The following is a 15246-nucleotide window of genomic DNA, read 5'->3' as shown; positions in this document are numbered from 1 at the left end:
CATCTCCAGGCAACAGACTGGGCAGCCTCACCCTTCCCATCTGCGCCCCATGCCCTTCAAGGGTTAGCATGGAGTTTGAAGTCCTGGATACCCTTTCAGTTGAAAATAATTTGTACCTCCTTGGGTCAGTGATAAAAATGATCTATGCTTGTCCTGAGACTCAGGAAGAGAGCCCTCAACTTGAACATGGAAAAATATTAACAACTCCTGGCATGTGCAGTGTTTAAAACACAAAACATTCCCCTCCAGAAACACCTAATATAAAGCCTGTAATACAGAGTAGATGTACAGATCCATATATTACACAAACAACTCCACATATACACAACTCACACACAACACAATCCTTGCACAAGCTCTTAACAAGCTTCTAAAGGAAGGCCTAAACATTTTTTTTCTCCAAATCAAAGTGAGGCAATAAATATATGAGATCATACAAAAAATTTCAGTTATGAAAGTGTTATTATATTAAAGATGGCAGAGAAGGATCTGGGATTTCTCCTTCAGCACTGACTTTGGACTCAAATTTACTCCCTTGACCGTGAGACAGAGTCACTACTGACTGGGCAGCTCACCTCAGCCTCCAGGCTAGTTGTTTTCTTTCCGGTTCTTATGCAGTCACTAAGCATCTTGTCCCAACATCTCGATACTCCTGGGGGAGGAGGGAGGCCTGGCTGGGCTCCCCTCCTTGCTAATGTGCTCAGGTACCTGGTCTGTTACAGCCAGAGATCTTGCAGGTTAATAATTCCTGAGAGCACCTGTTTCTGGTCTCTTTAATAAACCATGTTTATTAAACTAGGGTTTTACAGAGAGTTCTGTGAGGCCTCTTTTGCCTTCCCTTGCATGTTACTCTCACACACCACCAGGTTCCTCCCAGTGTGCCCACTTATGTGTCTACAGAAACAGCACATCTGTGTGTGTGTGTGTGTGTGTGTGTGTGTGTGTGTGTGTGTGTGTGCGGTTTCAGTGTGTGGCTGGGGCTGTCATCTCCTCCTCACAGGAGAGTAGCTGACCTTGTTCTCTGATGTGCTCAGAATCAGACTGAGACATGCAGCCCATCACTGCCCAGTGCCCAAGGTGCAGCTAAGCAGATACTTATGCAGACCCTGCCCACTGAGCCCACCGCTGTGGAAGTCTCTCAGCAAGCTTCCAATAGCCCTGAGTCCAGTGTCCCTTCATGGGTCACTCGTAAATGACTCCACACAAATAATCTTCCAAAACAGACTTGACCCGCATAGCTATTTATTTATTCTTATTCCCAGTTGACAAAAGCAATTGTATAGCCGTAGGGTACAACATGAGGCTGTGACAGTACACACAAGCACACGCAGAACAGGGTGATTTGAGCATGCTAACAAACATATCTGCTATTTGTTTTTTACATTGTAAAACATCAGAAACTTTCTTTCTCCATTAATTTGAAATGTGTACGACATTCCAATTAATTATCACTACAATGCTGTACAGTGTAGATCTCAAAAAGCTTTTGAGTGTCTGAGCCTTAGTCCCTGAGTGATTCAACTTAACACCCAGAACCTCAGGAGACATCTGTACTGAAGAGCACTGGACCCTACGACCCCTGGCATGCCCTTCCTCCTGGAATTAATTACCAGGTTTGCTCAGCTCTCCTGCCAAGGGCCCTGGGGCATTATTCCCTGGATGTTGCCCTGCTGTGTGTTTTCACACCTGTGTGTTTTTACACCTGTGTGTTTCTGCACTAGAGTTCTGTGCTTAGCAGCATTGTCTTTCTTCTAGTGTTCTCTAACCTTTCCTGCTTCTTTCATGGTCAGATCTATGCTACCAAGCTCTGGTGCCAGCTAGAAAAGGGTCACCACATACTGATGCTTCTCTTTGTTGCCAGGGTGGTCTCCAAATGTCCCCACATGTATATCCAAAGTCTCCAGATGACAGGAGGAAGAGGGTTCTGTAACCTGGCCAGCACTTCCAGCTGCTTGGTCCACTCACTCCAGGAGAGTGCATCACTCTGTCACATGCTGAGCCCAGCTGGAGCTCTGGGCTAAAGGAAGCTGAATAATGCCCTAGAGAGACAACAGCCTCCCCACCCCACTCCAACCCCACCCCCAGCTTTGTACAATGCCTCCTATCTGAGCAAGAAGAACAGCAGCCCCCCTACCTGGGGACCCCAGAAACAAGGGACATAAAAGTAAATCCAAATTGTCCTTAAAGGGAAACGCCCTCAGCACAGATGCATAGCCTCAAGAACACAATTTCAGATTCCAGAAGGAGCGCCTTGTGTGTCGATGAGAAAAGTCCAAGCTGCTCCAAGGTAACCCGGACCGCAGAGAGAGCAGCTTCTCCACATGCTCACGTGATAATGCAAACATCCAGATATTAGCAGCAGACCCTGGGCAACTATACTTGCAGTGGTGTGTAAACTGCTCAGGGGAGCACACTGCCCTGCTGTGACTTTATATTAATCTCTGGCCTCTGGATGGTCACGGGGTGTCACATGCACTATAATTAGATTTTAGAAATGTGTGCATGAAGGAAGTGGTATAATTAAGGTAATCCATCAGACACCCAAGCACATCCTTCAGAAAGGAACCCAAACATACACCCTGGCCAAGTCCTCACGCTGTCCTTGAAGGGCAGAGATGCCAGAGCCTATTTTCCACATTGAAATCAACCCCCTGAAGTTGTGAGCCTAGGGCACATGTCTTGGGAAAGACAGCGGGACCTTAGCCTCTGACTTTGCTTTTATGCTTGGTCACAAATGGAGAGCTGTGTGAGGCTCAGATAAGCGGTGTTTAAACAGTTCGATCAAGTGCACTGGAGTCCCAGAAGCAGATTAGGGCCAGGCGAGTTGAGCATCGAGCAAAGCTCTTCACAGTTTTTAGCACAACCCACCAAAGAGCTAGCTTTTCACCTCAAGACACTGGTTTTCAACACCCATTTCTTTCTCTTTTTTTATATTTTTTATTATATCTTTTCCTCAATTATATTTCCAATGCTATCCCAAAAGTCCCCCATAACCTCCCCCCCACTTCCCTACCCACCCATTCCCATTTTTTTGGCCTTGGCATTCCCCTGTAATGGGGCATATAAAGTTTGCATGTCCAATGGGCCTCTCTTTCCAGTGATGGCCGACTAGGCCATCTTTTGATACATATGCAGCTAGAGTCAAGAGCTCCGGGGTACTGGTTAGTTCATAATGTTGTTCCACCCATAGGGTTGTGGATCCCTTCAGCTCCTTGGGTACTTTCTCCAGCTCTTCCATTGGGGGCCCTGTGATCCATCCAATAGCTGACTGTGAGCATCCACTTCTGTGTTTGCCAGGCCCCGGCATAGTCTCACAAGAGACAGCTATATCTGGGTCCTTTCAGCAAAATCTTGCTAGTAAATGCAATGGTGTCAGCGTTTGGATACTGATCATGGGATGGATCCCTGGATATGGCAGTCTCTAGATGGTCCATCCTTTTGTCACAGCTCCAAACTTTGTCTCTGTAACTCCTTCCATGGGTGTTCTGTTCCCAATTCTAAGGAGGGGCATAGTGTCCACACTTCAGTCTTCATTCTTCTTGAGTTTCATGTCAACACCCATTTCTAAGAGAAAGAGGAAGAGGCTCGAAGAAGCTGACAGAAAGTGCAGCCTTGCTGGCCAAGACAAATACCACCCCACCCCATCCAATCCCTCTTCCAGGCCTGAGTTCTACTTCCCAAAGACTCAGTCATCTGACTGCCACAGTGAAGACAGGACCCTGGGTCCCAACTCCAGATGTTCCTCCTGTGAGCTGTGCCTCTGCAAGAGTTTGTTCCCTCGTCTCCAAAGTTACTAGAGCCTCTTTGTCACATCTCTGGGCTGGATTCCTCTCCCTCTCCCATCAACTGCAGGCTTGACTATGGATCGATCACTTTGGTCACGGGGGCTCTAAAGAGCAGCTCAACTGAGATTTAAGTGTCCCCTAGGATAATCCAACAGGAAGATGTGGAACCAGGCTGGAATCCCCATCACCTTTCCAAGCTCTGCCTCACTCCTGTCTGAAGTCAACCGGGAAGACTGCAAAATCCAAATCAGCTCAGCCTTACATGAGTAAGGTTAACTATAGCTGTTTTCAGTCATTCAACCCTCATTAGGAGGGTTGTTAAAAACAATTGATAACACACAAATTTCCTAAGCCTCCGCATCTCCAGGCCCCAAATTAAAAGAGTGAAAGTGTTTCTCTAGGAAGGTAGCTGTGAGTGTAATGAAGGCCATTCTTATCCTGCTGGGCAGGGCAAACCCATGGATGCAGTCTGCAGAATGCACTATGATTGACAGAGGGCTTGCTTAATACGTGTGAGGTCCCGGGTTTAATCCACAGCCCTACATAGACCAGGTAAGGTGACAGGCACATGCCTGTCATTCCAGAACTCAGGCACAGATCCAAGGGGAACAGAATCTCAGACTATTGGGTCATCTCCTGCTTCATGATGAATCTAAGACAATCTCGGTCTACCCGAGATCCTGTCCCTAAAAAACAAAAACAAATAAAGGGGATAACGGCTTAATGCTTTAAAAGTAAGCAATGCTTCAAAGTTTCTGAGTTTTGAATACAACTGTTTGACACATAAGGAATATAAGCTTTGAGTTATTTAAGATTCAGTCAGACTAATTACAATCAACGACAAAGAACTAACGTCAATCTTCCATCCTCTAAGTCCACTGAGACCAGAGTCATGGACGGCTGTTGGTGTGAACACAGGGCCCATTTCCTACATCCCAGCACTGAACATGGGCTATGAGGGAGGGGGAGACTTGGGTACCCAGGCCTCTTGTGTGTCTCTGTCAGCAGCACCTCCCCTCTCCAAGCAAGTAAGGAAAACTGATAATGTGTATGATCCATGATTTTCAGACAAAATGTGGGGCAGGTAGAACCGACTGGTGGGGAGCTAGAAAGAATCTGCCATAATCTACAACATAAGTTAAGGATAAGGCAGCAATTGCTGCCTGAGGATGGCGAGTCTCTAGGACCACTGCCTCCACCTGCCACAAGCCCTCTGCTCTACTGCACCCTCGAGGCCTGAACCACAGAGAACTAGGGAATAGAAGGCAAGAGAAAAAGAGGAAACAAACCCAGTGTCCACCTCCCCAATTGTAGCCGAGGGATGCATATAAGCTGGGGTGAAGGCAGCCTTCTTGATGCCTAAATCAGAATGCTTCCCATTCCTCTAAGGTAGTCAGCAAAGGACCACAGTCTGAGTGGAGAGAAAGGGGTAGTAAGCCAAGGTCAACTGATAAAGCAAAGTCATGGTGTGGGGCTTGGGGGTAGACAAAGAGACAGAGAGACACATTCACAGAGAGACAGAGTCAGACACACAGAGGCATTGAGAACACTCCATTTAGCAGTGGGCACCAGCAGAGAATGTAAAATACCACGAGTGTGGCTGGATCTGACTGCACAGGAGTCTCAAGCCATGTGGATTTTCTTTTTGGCATTGCATGAAGCTGAGAAATTTCATTATTATAAAGGCTGTCAGTGAGGTCTCTTACTTGCATGTGGGGCTGTAACTCCAGTCAAAATAATACTGGTTTTTCATTTGGGAAGTGCTTATAAAACCTAGGAAGAATGCAGTTTGCTGAAAGAGAGGAGCCTGTCCTCCATTGATGGGAGACAGAAATGTGAGGGAGAGGTCCTGGGAAACCACATGTTCCATAAGGAGGGGACACAATAATCAATGGGAGGAGCCCAGCCAGGGACAGCATAGAAGTAGGAGTTTATTAGAGCCATTGAGGGAACTTCAGGAAGACCCGCTAGAGCAGTGGTTCTCATCCTGTGGATCTCACCCCCTTGGGGGGCGGAGTAGCCCTTTCATAGGGGTCACCCAAGACCACCAGAAAACACAGATATTTATGTTACAATCTATAACAGTAGCAAAATCACAGTTATAATGTAGAAACGAAAATAATTTTGTGGTTGGGGGTCACCACAGCACAAGGAGCTGTATTATAGGGTCGCAACATTAGGAAGTTTGAGAACCACTACTCTAAAAAGTTCCAAATGGTTTCCCAGGGAAAGTCTCACAAATGTGCTAAGGTGAGATTTGTCACCTTTCTGGTTAGAGTAAAGAGAACTGGGTGTGCTGGAGACAAAACAGATTTGCCTTTTGCAGGGACCCTTAAAAGCTCAGGGCAGTCTTTCTGGTCCAGGTGAGACAGAATTCAGGCAGCCAGAGTCAGAAGAAAAAGTTGGAGTGCCCAGTGAGGCTGTACACTTTAACAGCGGGCTCACACACTGTTGCCACGGTAACAGAGTTTGTATGAGCTCAGTACCTGGAAGAGGTGAGGAGAAAGGATTTCCAGCCAGAACTCTGTTAACCTGCACCGGAGAGCCTGGTGGTCACAACTGCTGAGGGCATAGTAACTGGAACTCCGGTCAGTGTTTGTCATGCAAAAAAAAAAAAAGTTTACAGGAAGTTGTTTTGTTTTCAGAATGGGGTATGCTTCCAGTATGGGAAAAACAAGCATCTAATACTAACGTTTGTAGATTTGCTCTCATGCATATTTGCCTATCACACTGTCCTACAGGGACCACAGGCAGAAAGCATGCACATTGACTAAATCAGGAGACTTCAGAGGAGGCTTGTCTGGGAGTTCTGCTGGGAGTCTCTGTCCTTCTCCTGTCCTGTGGTGCGCTGGGGGACCTCCCTGGATCCAGCATCAGCAGAGAGGTTGCTCCTGCATCTCCGTGACGACGGCAGTGAGGAGATGGAGGTTTGAGAGGTAGGTTGTGTCTTCTGAGTGAAGCCTTATGTTTCCTAAAGGCCAGAATCCTTATGGAATGAAGGAGTAAGGGAAGCCACCCTGTGGCTCTGAGTGACCCTCACAATGCTGACCCTAACCATGCTGCACAGAATTAAACAATAGAGAATGCCAGCTGTGTGGTTCCCGCAAGAACAAAAGCTGGGACACACTCATTGAACCGTGCCCCCTGAGGGACAATCTCGGACACTCTCTTCTAAAAGCTACTAGAGAACAGGTCAATTCTTGCTTTCTGAACTAAAATCTAGGTCATACATCAAAACATTTTCATTGATACAAGAAGTAGAAAACCACAATAGAGAAATGACCAGATTGGATCAGGCAAGGGAGCCTAGTGACTAAAATATAATCTGAGCAGTCAAAGCTGTGTGGATATTTCAAACAGAAACCAAGCAGAAATAACACCTTCCCGTGAAATTTCCCATGCTTTCTAGCGAGAATCTCCCCGTTATTGTTATCAAGCTCGCAAAGTGATTATGTGCCTAGCCATAGCCCTGAGGAAGAAGACATTTTAAGTAGGAAGCCATCATGATCGTGAACACAGTGGTACCTTCTTGACTTTCTCGGAGGAGCTGGGCCCACAGCTGGGCGACAGTGCCCTCCTATACACAAAATAAGGACTTGGCTCCCCATGAGCTCAAAACATGGACAATTCTTAAGCCATATTTACCAAAACTTCACGTTGCTAAAGAATGTGCTGGGGCACTAAGGAGAAATGATCTTCATAAAACCCGGATGGTTCCAAATCTGATGTAAAGTACCAAGAAAGAAAGAACACACAAAAAGTAAACAAAAAACACCAACTGGTAATCTTAAAAAAAAAAAAAATACTGGAAAAAGATAAAAGTCCACAGCCAAACAAATTGAGAGAAAAGTGTTAGTTGAAAATGGTTTCACTTGGCCAACCCTGAGAAGCTCAAATACGTTAAAAAGCTACACTTCATTATACTGGATCCACCATTCCTAGCATTTACCTATAAGAAAACCCTTTTATTCACGACTACTATCAACATAAAGAATAATTTCCTAGGAATCACTAATGAACCAAATGAAGTATGATCGGTTTAAATGGGCCTGTGTTTTTCTTTCTCAGAAAGCTTTAAAAGGAAGGGATATGTTTTTGAACCAACAATCCAGATTGTATTGATTTGTACCATCCACTGAAGCCAGCCACACACTTTTTATGACATTGGTTGTGCTTGCTGCCTGCTGGACTCCAGTCTTTGGGAGGGGCCTTTGGCTCCAGCAAGAAGGCAAGCCCCCAACACTTCCAGCAGGGGGCTCTGTCCCCCAGCACAGACTATGAAATGCTAGAAGACAGTTCAAGGTTAAGATGGCTACACAAATAACAAGCCAGACACATCGCCTGGCCACTAGGATGGTGCAGCATAAATGTGTGATCATGGTTCGGGAATGTTACCATGAGGATAATCTGTGACAAAATCTTATTATTAGATCTTATCCTGTGTGCTATTTTATATCTAACCAAGCGAATCCAAAGGGGTGAGGGTGGTAATACACAAGGAACCAAAGAGTATTTTTTATGAAATAACATCAAAAGATAGGCCTCACATTAAAAATACTGAAAGATTTAATGATTTCCCTAAATGGTTGACAACTCACAAGTGCCAACTTTCCATTAAAGAAACTAGTGTAGGAAAGAGAAAATGTGAGAGTAAAGTTGGAGGTAAATGGAAATGAATTAGTTCTCCTGAGATGACAGACTGAACTGTGAGAAACCGAGTTCTACAATTAGGGTGATGGTGGTGGTTGGAGGAAGCTGTTTTCTGGTAGACGTGTGATCTAGATGTCTTTTTCCTCAAACACTTTTATCTTCATCCCCCACTCCTTCTCCCCTGCAAAATCAAAAGCCCTTTACTTACGGTTTGAATTGTAACTAAATAAAAGTATTTGGTTCAGAGTTTAGCAGGCACCACGCTGAGCAGGAATGATTAGAAAGAGAGTAAGTAGCCATGCCAGCCCAAAGCTGCAAAGGCGAAAGTTCACACAGGCCGCTTCTCGCTCTTGCTTTATTTCAGAGGATGATAGCTTCTAGAAGGGGCTTGCATCCCCACTGGGAGAGAGACTGCCACCAGACAGGTGCAAGTGGCTAATGAATGATGACATTTGCAAGAGAGTGGAACAACTTATCCCCTTCCCAGCCCTAAGAGGCTTTATGTGTAATGCACAAAACACAGGCGCACGACGCACGTCATGAGGGGAGGCTGTCAGGCCGGTGCCATTCCTCTATTGAAACACCATAACTCTGTCTATAAATAAAACAAATAGTCTACGCTCAAGTTTCCACTTGATCCTGTGCTGAAGATTCTCAGAATGTGAATCGCTTTGTCCACACTAAATATCAACACTACGTGAAGATGCCGTTGTCTCTTGTACTTGTATTTGTACTGACTTTTCATATTCTCGGAGCGAGCCCTGGGTGCTTGCCATGAACTACTAGCAGAGGTCAAGGGTGGAGAGAACACTGTGTAATGTAAGTACTCAGTCTCCTACAAGGGCAACATTCACTGGTGCTCATTCTCAGCCCCGCCTCTTCCCTGGGAATGTGATTTCAACAGAGGCCAGGAGAGGAACGTTCACTCCCGCAGGCATACCTCGCCCAAGCAAGGCCACATGGGAGCTATTTCTAGCAGCTAATTACGAGGCACTCGAATAACAACTCTGGATAAAGGGGAGAGATAGCCACAGAGCTCATGTGAAGAGCATGCTTGCCACTTGCCAGTCCCTAGCTGGGCAAACCCAGCTTGGAGGTAGGGGTGCAGTAGTGGGAACGCAACCAAGCCTAAGTCTTTCAAGTTTACAGCACCGTGGTAGTAACTGTGGGCTCAAAGCAAGCAACTGTTCCACACAGTCAGTCCAGCTCAGACATTGCAAATAGAAAGTGCTCTAAATATCAGCCCAACAGAGAGACATGCTGGCAAAATTAGAGGGCATACTTCAGTGACTATATGTAGGACCCACCATTCCTGGCTCCGAGGTAGCAGAGAGACACAGCTCGAGGCTTCAAGGCGTGGAGCTACCCTGTCACGTGGGCAAATGGTTCTTGGAATCAGGTCCATACACAGCTCAGAGAAGCCCAGAGGGGCCTAGGACCGGCAGATCTAAGCGACTAGACAGGTTTACACACTCCAGGTCCAGGGCATTTTGTTAAAACACAAAATCACGTGACTAAGTAAGGATTGTGCACTCAGTCTTGCTTGAACTCTCTCTCAGCATGTATTAGGATTTGTTTAAACATGTGGCTAAAGGCATTTGGGGGTTGTTAACCTCTTCCACAAGCAAAGTAATTGTGCATTTAAATTTTAAGACTCTTAAAAATAACCAGCCTGGTCTACAAAGTGAGTTCCAGGACAGCCAGGGCTATACAGAGAAACCCTGTCTCGAAAAACCAAAAAATAAAAATAAAAAATAACCTTTTTACGGCGACCCCATACAGACCCCGTCAGTCATTTCCAGGCTCCTGGGAACACTCTGCAAGGGTGTAGGGGTGTAACCATGAATTTTAGCTGTTTAACATAACTGAGACGTGTGTGCTCAGTGACATTTCGAAACCCACCCCATATTTTCACTCTTTCTTAGGCCTTGGAGTCTTGTTTGTGACTTCATTCTCCCCCACCTCGGACCCCTCTCCCCACCTCCAACCCCACTCCCCACCCCACCACTTCCTTTGTTCTCATGGCTTTATCATTTCTGGCTCAGAACCTTCACAATGAACACCTGGGACACACAGCAAAAGAAGTCTCTGGATCAAGAAAGGAAGGACAGAAGGGACAGGAAGAGGCCCCAGGGCCTTCTTTATATCCTAGACCAAGTCTGTTTCCAAAAGTAACACTCAGAAGCCCCAAGCCTCTGGAGCCGACATCATCTTCTCTCTTATTGCCATGCAAAAATGAAATTTCTTCTCAGGGCCCCAAGTCATAAGTCTCCGTGTGGCCATATGAACTTCAAAGCATTTAAATTTCTTATGGATTTTACATGATTAAATGTGTGCAGCCTACTGAATATTGCATATGAGAGTAAAGAAAGACATTCTACTGAGAAAAACATCCATGATGGTTTGGGGTACGCTGATAGAAATTGGTTAGGGCAGTAAAGCCTGGACATGATACTTTTTAAATTCTTTAGTTTATAATTAGGATCATGGTCACTGCTGACATGGAAAAAACACACAGGAATCTTTCTCTAAATTATGGGCATTTTAGTTATGTTAACCTGAAAAATCTGTAAATTCCAAAACTGTAAATTGGTTATTTATTATACATGCTACTGGACCTGTTATGTCATTTCAGACAAAAGGTTGAAGGTAAATAATTCTGTTACTTTTATCTTTGTGCCTCTGGGGCTGTCTTTGACTCTTAAATAAACTGTGTGCAAAGTGGGAGGGGTGCAGGATTGCAAAGGTCCTGAGCATGCCCAAACCACGCATCCCATTTTCAATCTGAGTACACTGCAAATATAGGTTCAACAATTTGGTGACTCTCAACAATTTTAGAACAATTTGATCAAAGTATAAACCTGTCAAAAGCTTGGAAGATATTCTAATCATCTATGTGCCACAAGAAAAAGAAAAAGGTGGCCACAAAAAAAGGATTAAAATAAACTTTAAAAACAAACAAAAACAAAACAAACAAACAAACAAAAACAGTTAACTAGTTAAGTGCCATAGAATTAGTGGTTATTAAAATGTCAAAAAAAAAAATGTTGGAAGGAACAAACCAAAAAACCGAAACAGCTAAAAATGAATTTGTGAAGAAGAAAGTCAAAACTAGATAATTATATTTAGACCTGGTTGGAAACTCTTCCTACCACACTTTCTCATTATTTTAGCTACAAGGTAGATCAGTAGTAAAACTGCACCATTCCAGGCAAGGACCCAACTGTCAAAAATGAAACAGGGACCAAAGGATTGAATTATACCCACTTTACTCTAGAATGGTCCAATAGCCTGAGAAAGTCTTAAGGGAAACTACAAGCACTGGTAGACAAGTGATCGGCGTGTTACTTCCCTTCCAAGTGGCCAGCAGTGGAAGCCTTTGGGAAGGACAGGCACTGAGAGGGATGCGCTCTGGAAACAGACTCTTCAGGCTTTCAGCATCTAAACGTGGACACGAGGGGTTCATCTACTTGACTCTTCTCCTGCCTCTGGCTGCTCAACGGCCAACACTGCATCTTCCAAACTCCATATAAAGACTCTCTACAGACATGTCCGGTTAAGTGCTGAGAGCCGGCTATTGATTCCCCTCAGTGGGCCAGTCCTGAGTGCCTGATGGTTTTATGTAAATGCAATTTGTTCAATGAAATTCCAAAGAGCAGGGGTGCGGGGACCCACAGTAATGTCTCGTGACTGAGGGTGTTCTGCTGGTGTCTTTTGGCTCTGTAAATCAGCTGTCTATCTAGAAAACTCCAATACAGTTTTTAAAGTAACTGTGGAGGGTGGTTCTGGAAATTGTGGTTTGACCGTTCTGAGACTGGGAGTTACTCAGTAGAAACCCCTTGGTCAGAGTGGACTGGATTCACAGCAACATCAAAGTGGATTAGGGTCACTGCATGAATTGGGGTTAACGTGCCTGGCCTTAGAATAGTGCCCAACAACTGTCCTCTCAGTCTATGGCTGGGGACCACAGTGGCTGCTTTATGCTATATAGTAAGTGAACATGTGGGTTGGTTGGTTGTTTCTAAGATCTATTTATTTTCATTTACATGAGAGATTTTCCCTAGGGTATGTCCGTGTACCATGTGTATACAGTGGTATTGGGTCCTCTAGAACTGTAGTTACAGATGGTTGTAAGCTGCCATGTAGGTGCTAGGATTCGAACTCTGGTCCTCTGGAAGAGCAGCCACTCAGCCATCTCTCCAGCCCAGAGCATGCAATTTGGTGGTGTGTGGCTCAGCTTGGGACTTGATCTCATAAAGTCCAATGGAACTTAGATGGTGTTGCAACTGTTGATGGGTTAATGAGTCAGGGGTACCACTGTCCTCCAACAGCCCAGCCCGGACATCACTGCTTTCTTACAGGACTTCACCTCCATCAACCACACATACGTGTCTGACCTACATCTTGACCATGCTATTCCTGTGGAAAACCCTCAGAGGACTCCAGCATTTCATCTACAGGGAGAAATATAACCAACCCTAATGAAACTTTTCTAGCCTGTGCTCAGCTAAGGGTCCAGGCTCTTCAACCTCAGCTCACTGTGCTGAACTTACTCCAAAGTCTGAGAACTTCTGCTCATGCCATGCCACAAACTCGGTGTCACCTCATAAAGTCGTGGATCACCAGGCACTTCTTCCCTTCTGCCATAAGTCCCCACCTTTCCTACTTTTAAATGTCACCCTCCTTTCCCCTGGTATTAGGTACAATTAATTTCACCTGCCTGCTTCTTGAAGCCTTCTAACCACATGGAGAGGCTGAGTGTGAGGAGCTCCCATTATGTACCAAGGTCTAGAGTACATCACGGTAATCTCATGCTCACTGCATGTCCATTGGCAGGTAGACCATGCTCTTTGATAGGCAGGGACAATTGCTTACTTTCCCCCTGTGCTCCACAGTTCATGCACAGAAAGTACTTCCTGGCACTCATTAGAGGAACAGAACGATGCTCACAGGCTTTCGAGTGTAATTAAGGCCAATGGTGCTCCACTTCGAAGCGTGAAGAGCAGACCTTTGTGTCATTCTGGGAGTCTGCAGCCCCCTCCATGGAACGGTAGACCCAGATACACTACGCATCCTTTCAAAATGCCTGAGGGTGCAGCTTCCCTTCTGCACATTGGGTAATGCATCAAAACAAGGAGTGCACCGGAGAACATCGGACGAAATTTACAGCTTGTCGCTGTTATTGTGTTCATTTCTTTACGTGGGACCAAAGGGCACATAAAAGCACCCCTCGTTTAGCAGCTGTTATAGGTGGCTGCTCTATCGCTGTGGTCAAACATGGACCTAAAACAACTTAGAGGAAAAGGATTGCTTGCCTTAGAGTCCATCGCCAGAGGAAGTCATGGCAAGGAGTCAAGCAGAAGCAGAGGCAAGAAGCAAAGGGAATGCTGCTTATTGGCTTGCTCCCCATGGCTTGCTCAGTTTGCTTACGCAATCCAAGCCCACCTCTAGGGTGTGGGTCTTTATTACCCACTTGCCAGTCCAGAAAATGCCCCACAGACATACCTACAGGCCAATCTAATGGAGGCGATTCCTGGAGGTTCCCTCTTTTCAGATGACTATTGTTTATGTCAGGATGGCCAAAACCTAACCAGCTCACCAGCCTTTCTTGGTAAATTAACAATAGAGCCACAGCCAGGAGTCAAGGCTTACAAAATCCTCCCATTAATCTTAGTCCATGGATTCATCTGTGATCTCTGCAAACTCAACTCCATGGCAAGGAGTAGGGATGAAAGAGGGTCCTCCATCCTGGTTGCTGGTGTAGGCTAGGATCTGTACCATCTGGTTTCCTCCAAAGGCAAGGGAGTGACAGCAACAATCATCTCTCACAGATTGGAAACAAGTTCATGACAGCTTGGTCATGTATGCCATTGGGCCATGAAACAGGGCAACGCCAATAGCTGTAACTCTAAAGTCACTGAGAGCTGACCTCTGTGAAACTGCTTAGGCCACACTGTATGAATCTTTCCTTAGACCTACATCACTTAAAAATTATATCTCCCAGGGTAAAGACAATAAATAAAATCTGCCAAGTTATGCAGTAGACAGGACAGTCCTTGGGATATAGCCATGCATCTAAGAGTGTCTTCCTAAATTATATTTCGGTTTCCTGCATTCTCAGGAAAACAACTTGCATGTCATCTATGGATACACGAAAATCCTAAGCTGTGTTCAAAAAACTTTATAAACACTTGGCCTGCCAAATCTTCTGCAGGGCATCCGAGGAGTGTTCTCATTGTGACTGTATTTCAGCCATCAGCTGGGCCAGATAGAAGATGGATGGTCAGCACGGGTGATTTTGTTAAGAAGAGTGGAAATGTCAGGCAGACTTTGGAATACATAAATAACTGTATAGGGAAGAGGGTGGTGAAACTGGGTCAGAACGTCATCATCAGTGTGAAATCGGTTCTCTTTTAAGCTCACTAGCTTAATACAACACAGAGAGAGGCACTATTAGTCAAACATGCCTTCCTGTGTGCAAATATAGTCTTATATACATACATCCCTCGTGCTAAGGTCTTTCTCAGATATTATGTAAATAATTAGGCATGGTGGCATGCCTATAATGCTAGTACTAGGGGAGCTGAAGAAGGAATAATTGCTGTGAATTCTAGGGCACCCTGAGCTACATAGCAAGACTTGATTCAAATATTAGAACAAGTCAATCCATTAATTAATCAAACAAACAAATAAAAACAGAAAGGAAGGAAGAGAGAGAAAAAAGAGAGGAGAGAAGAAGGAAGGAAGGAAGGAAGGAAGGAAGGAAGGAAGGAAGGAAGGAAAGAAGGAAGGAAGGAAGGAAGGAAGGAAG

The sequence above is a fragment of the Mus caroli genome, chromosome 17, assembly GCF_900094665.2.
Source record: "Mus caroli chromosome 17, CAROLI_EIJ_v1.1, whole genome shotgun sequence".
Lineage (NCBI taxonomy): Eukaryota > Metazoa > Chordata > Mammalia > Rodentia > Muridae > Mus > Mus caroli.
The sequence above is the reverse complement of the archived record's forward strand: the minus strand, read 5'-3'. Positions refer to the sequence as shown.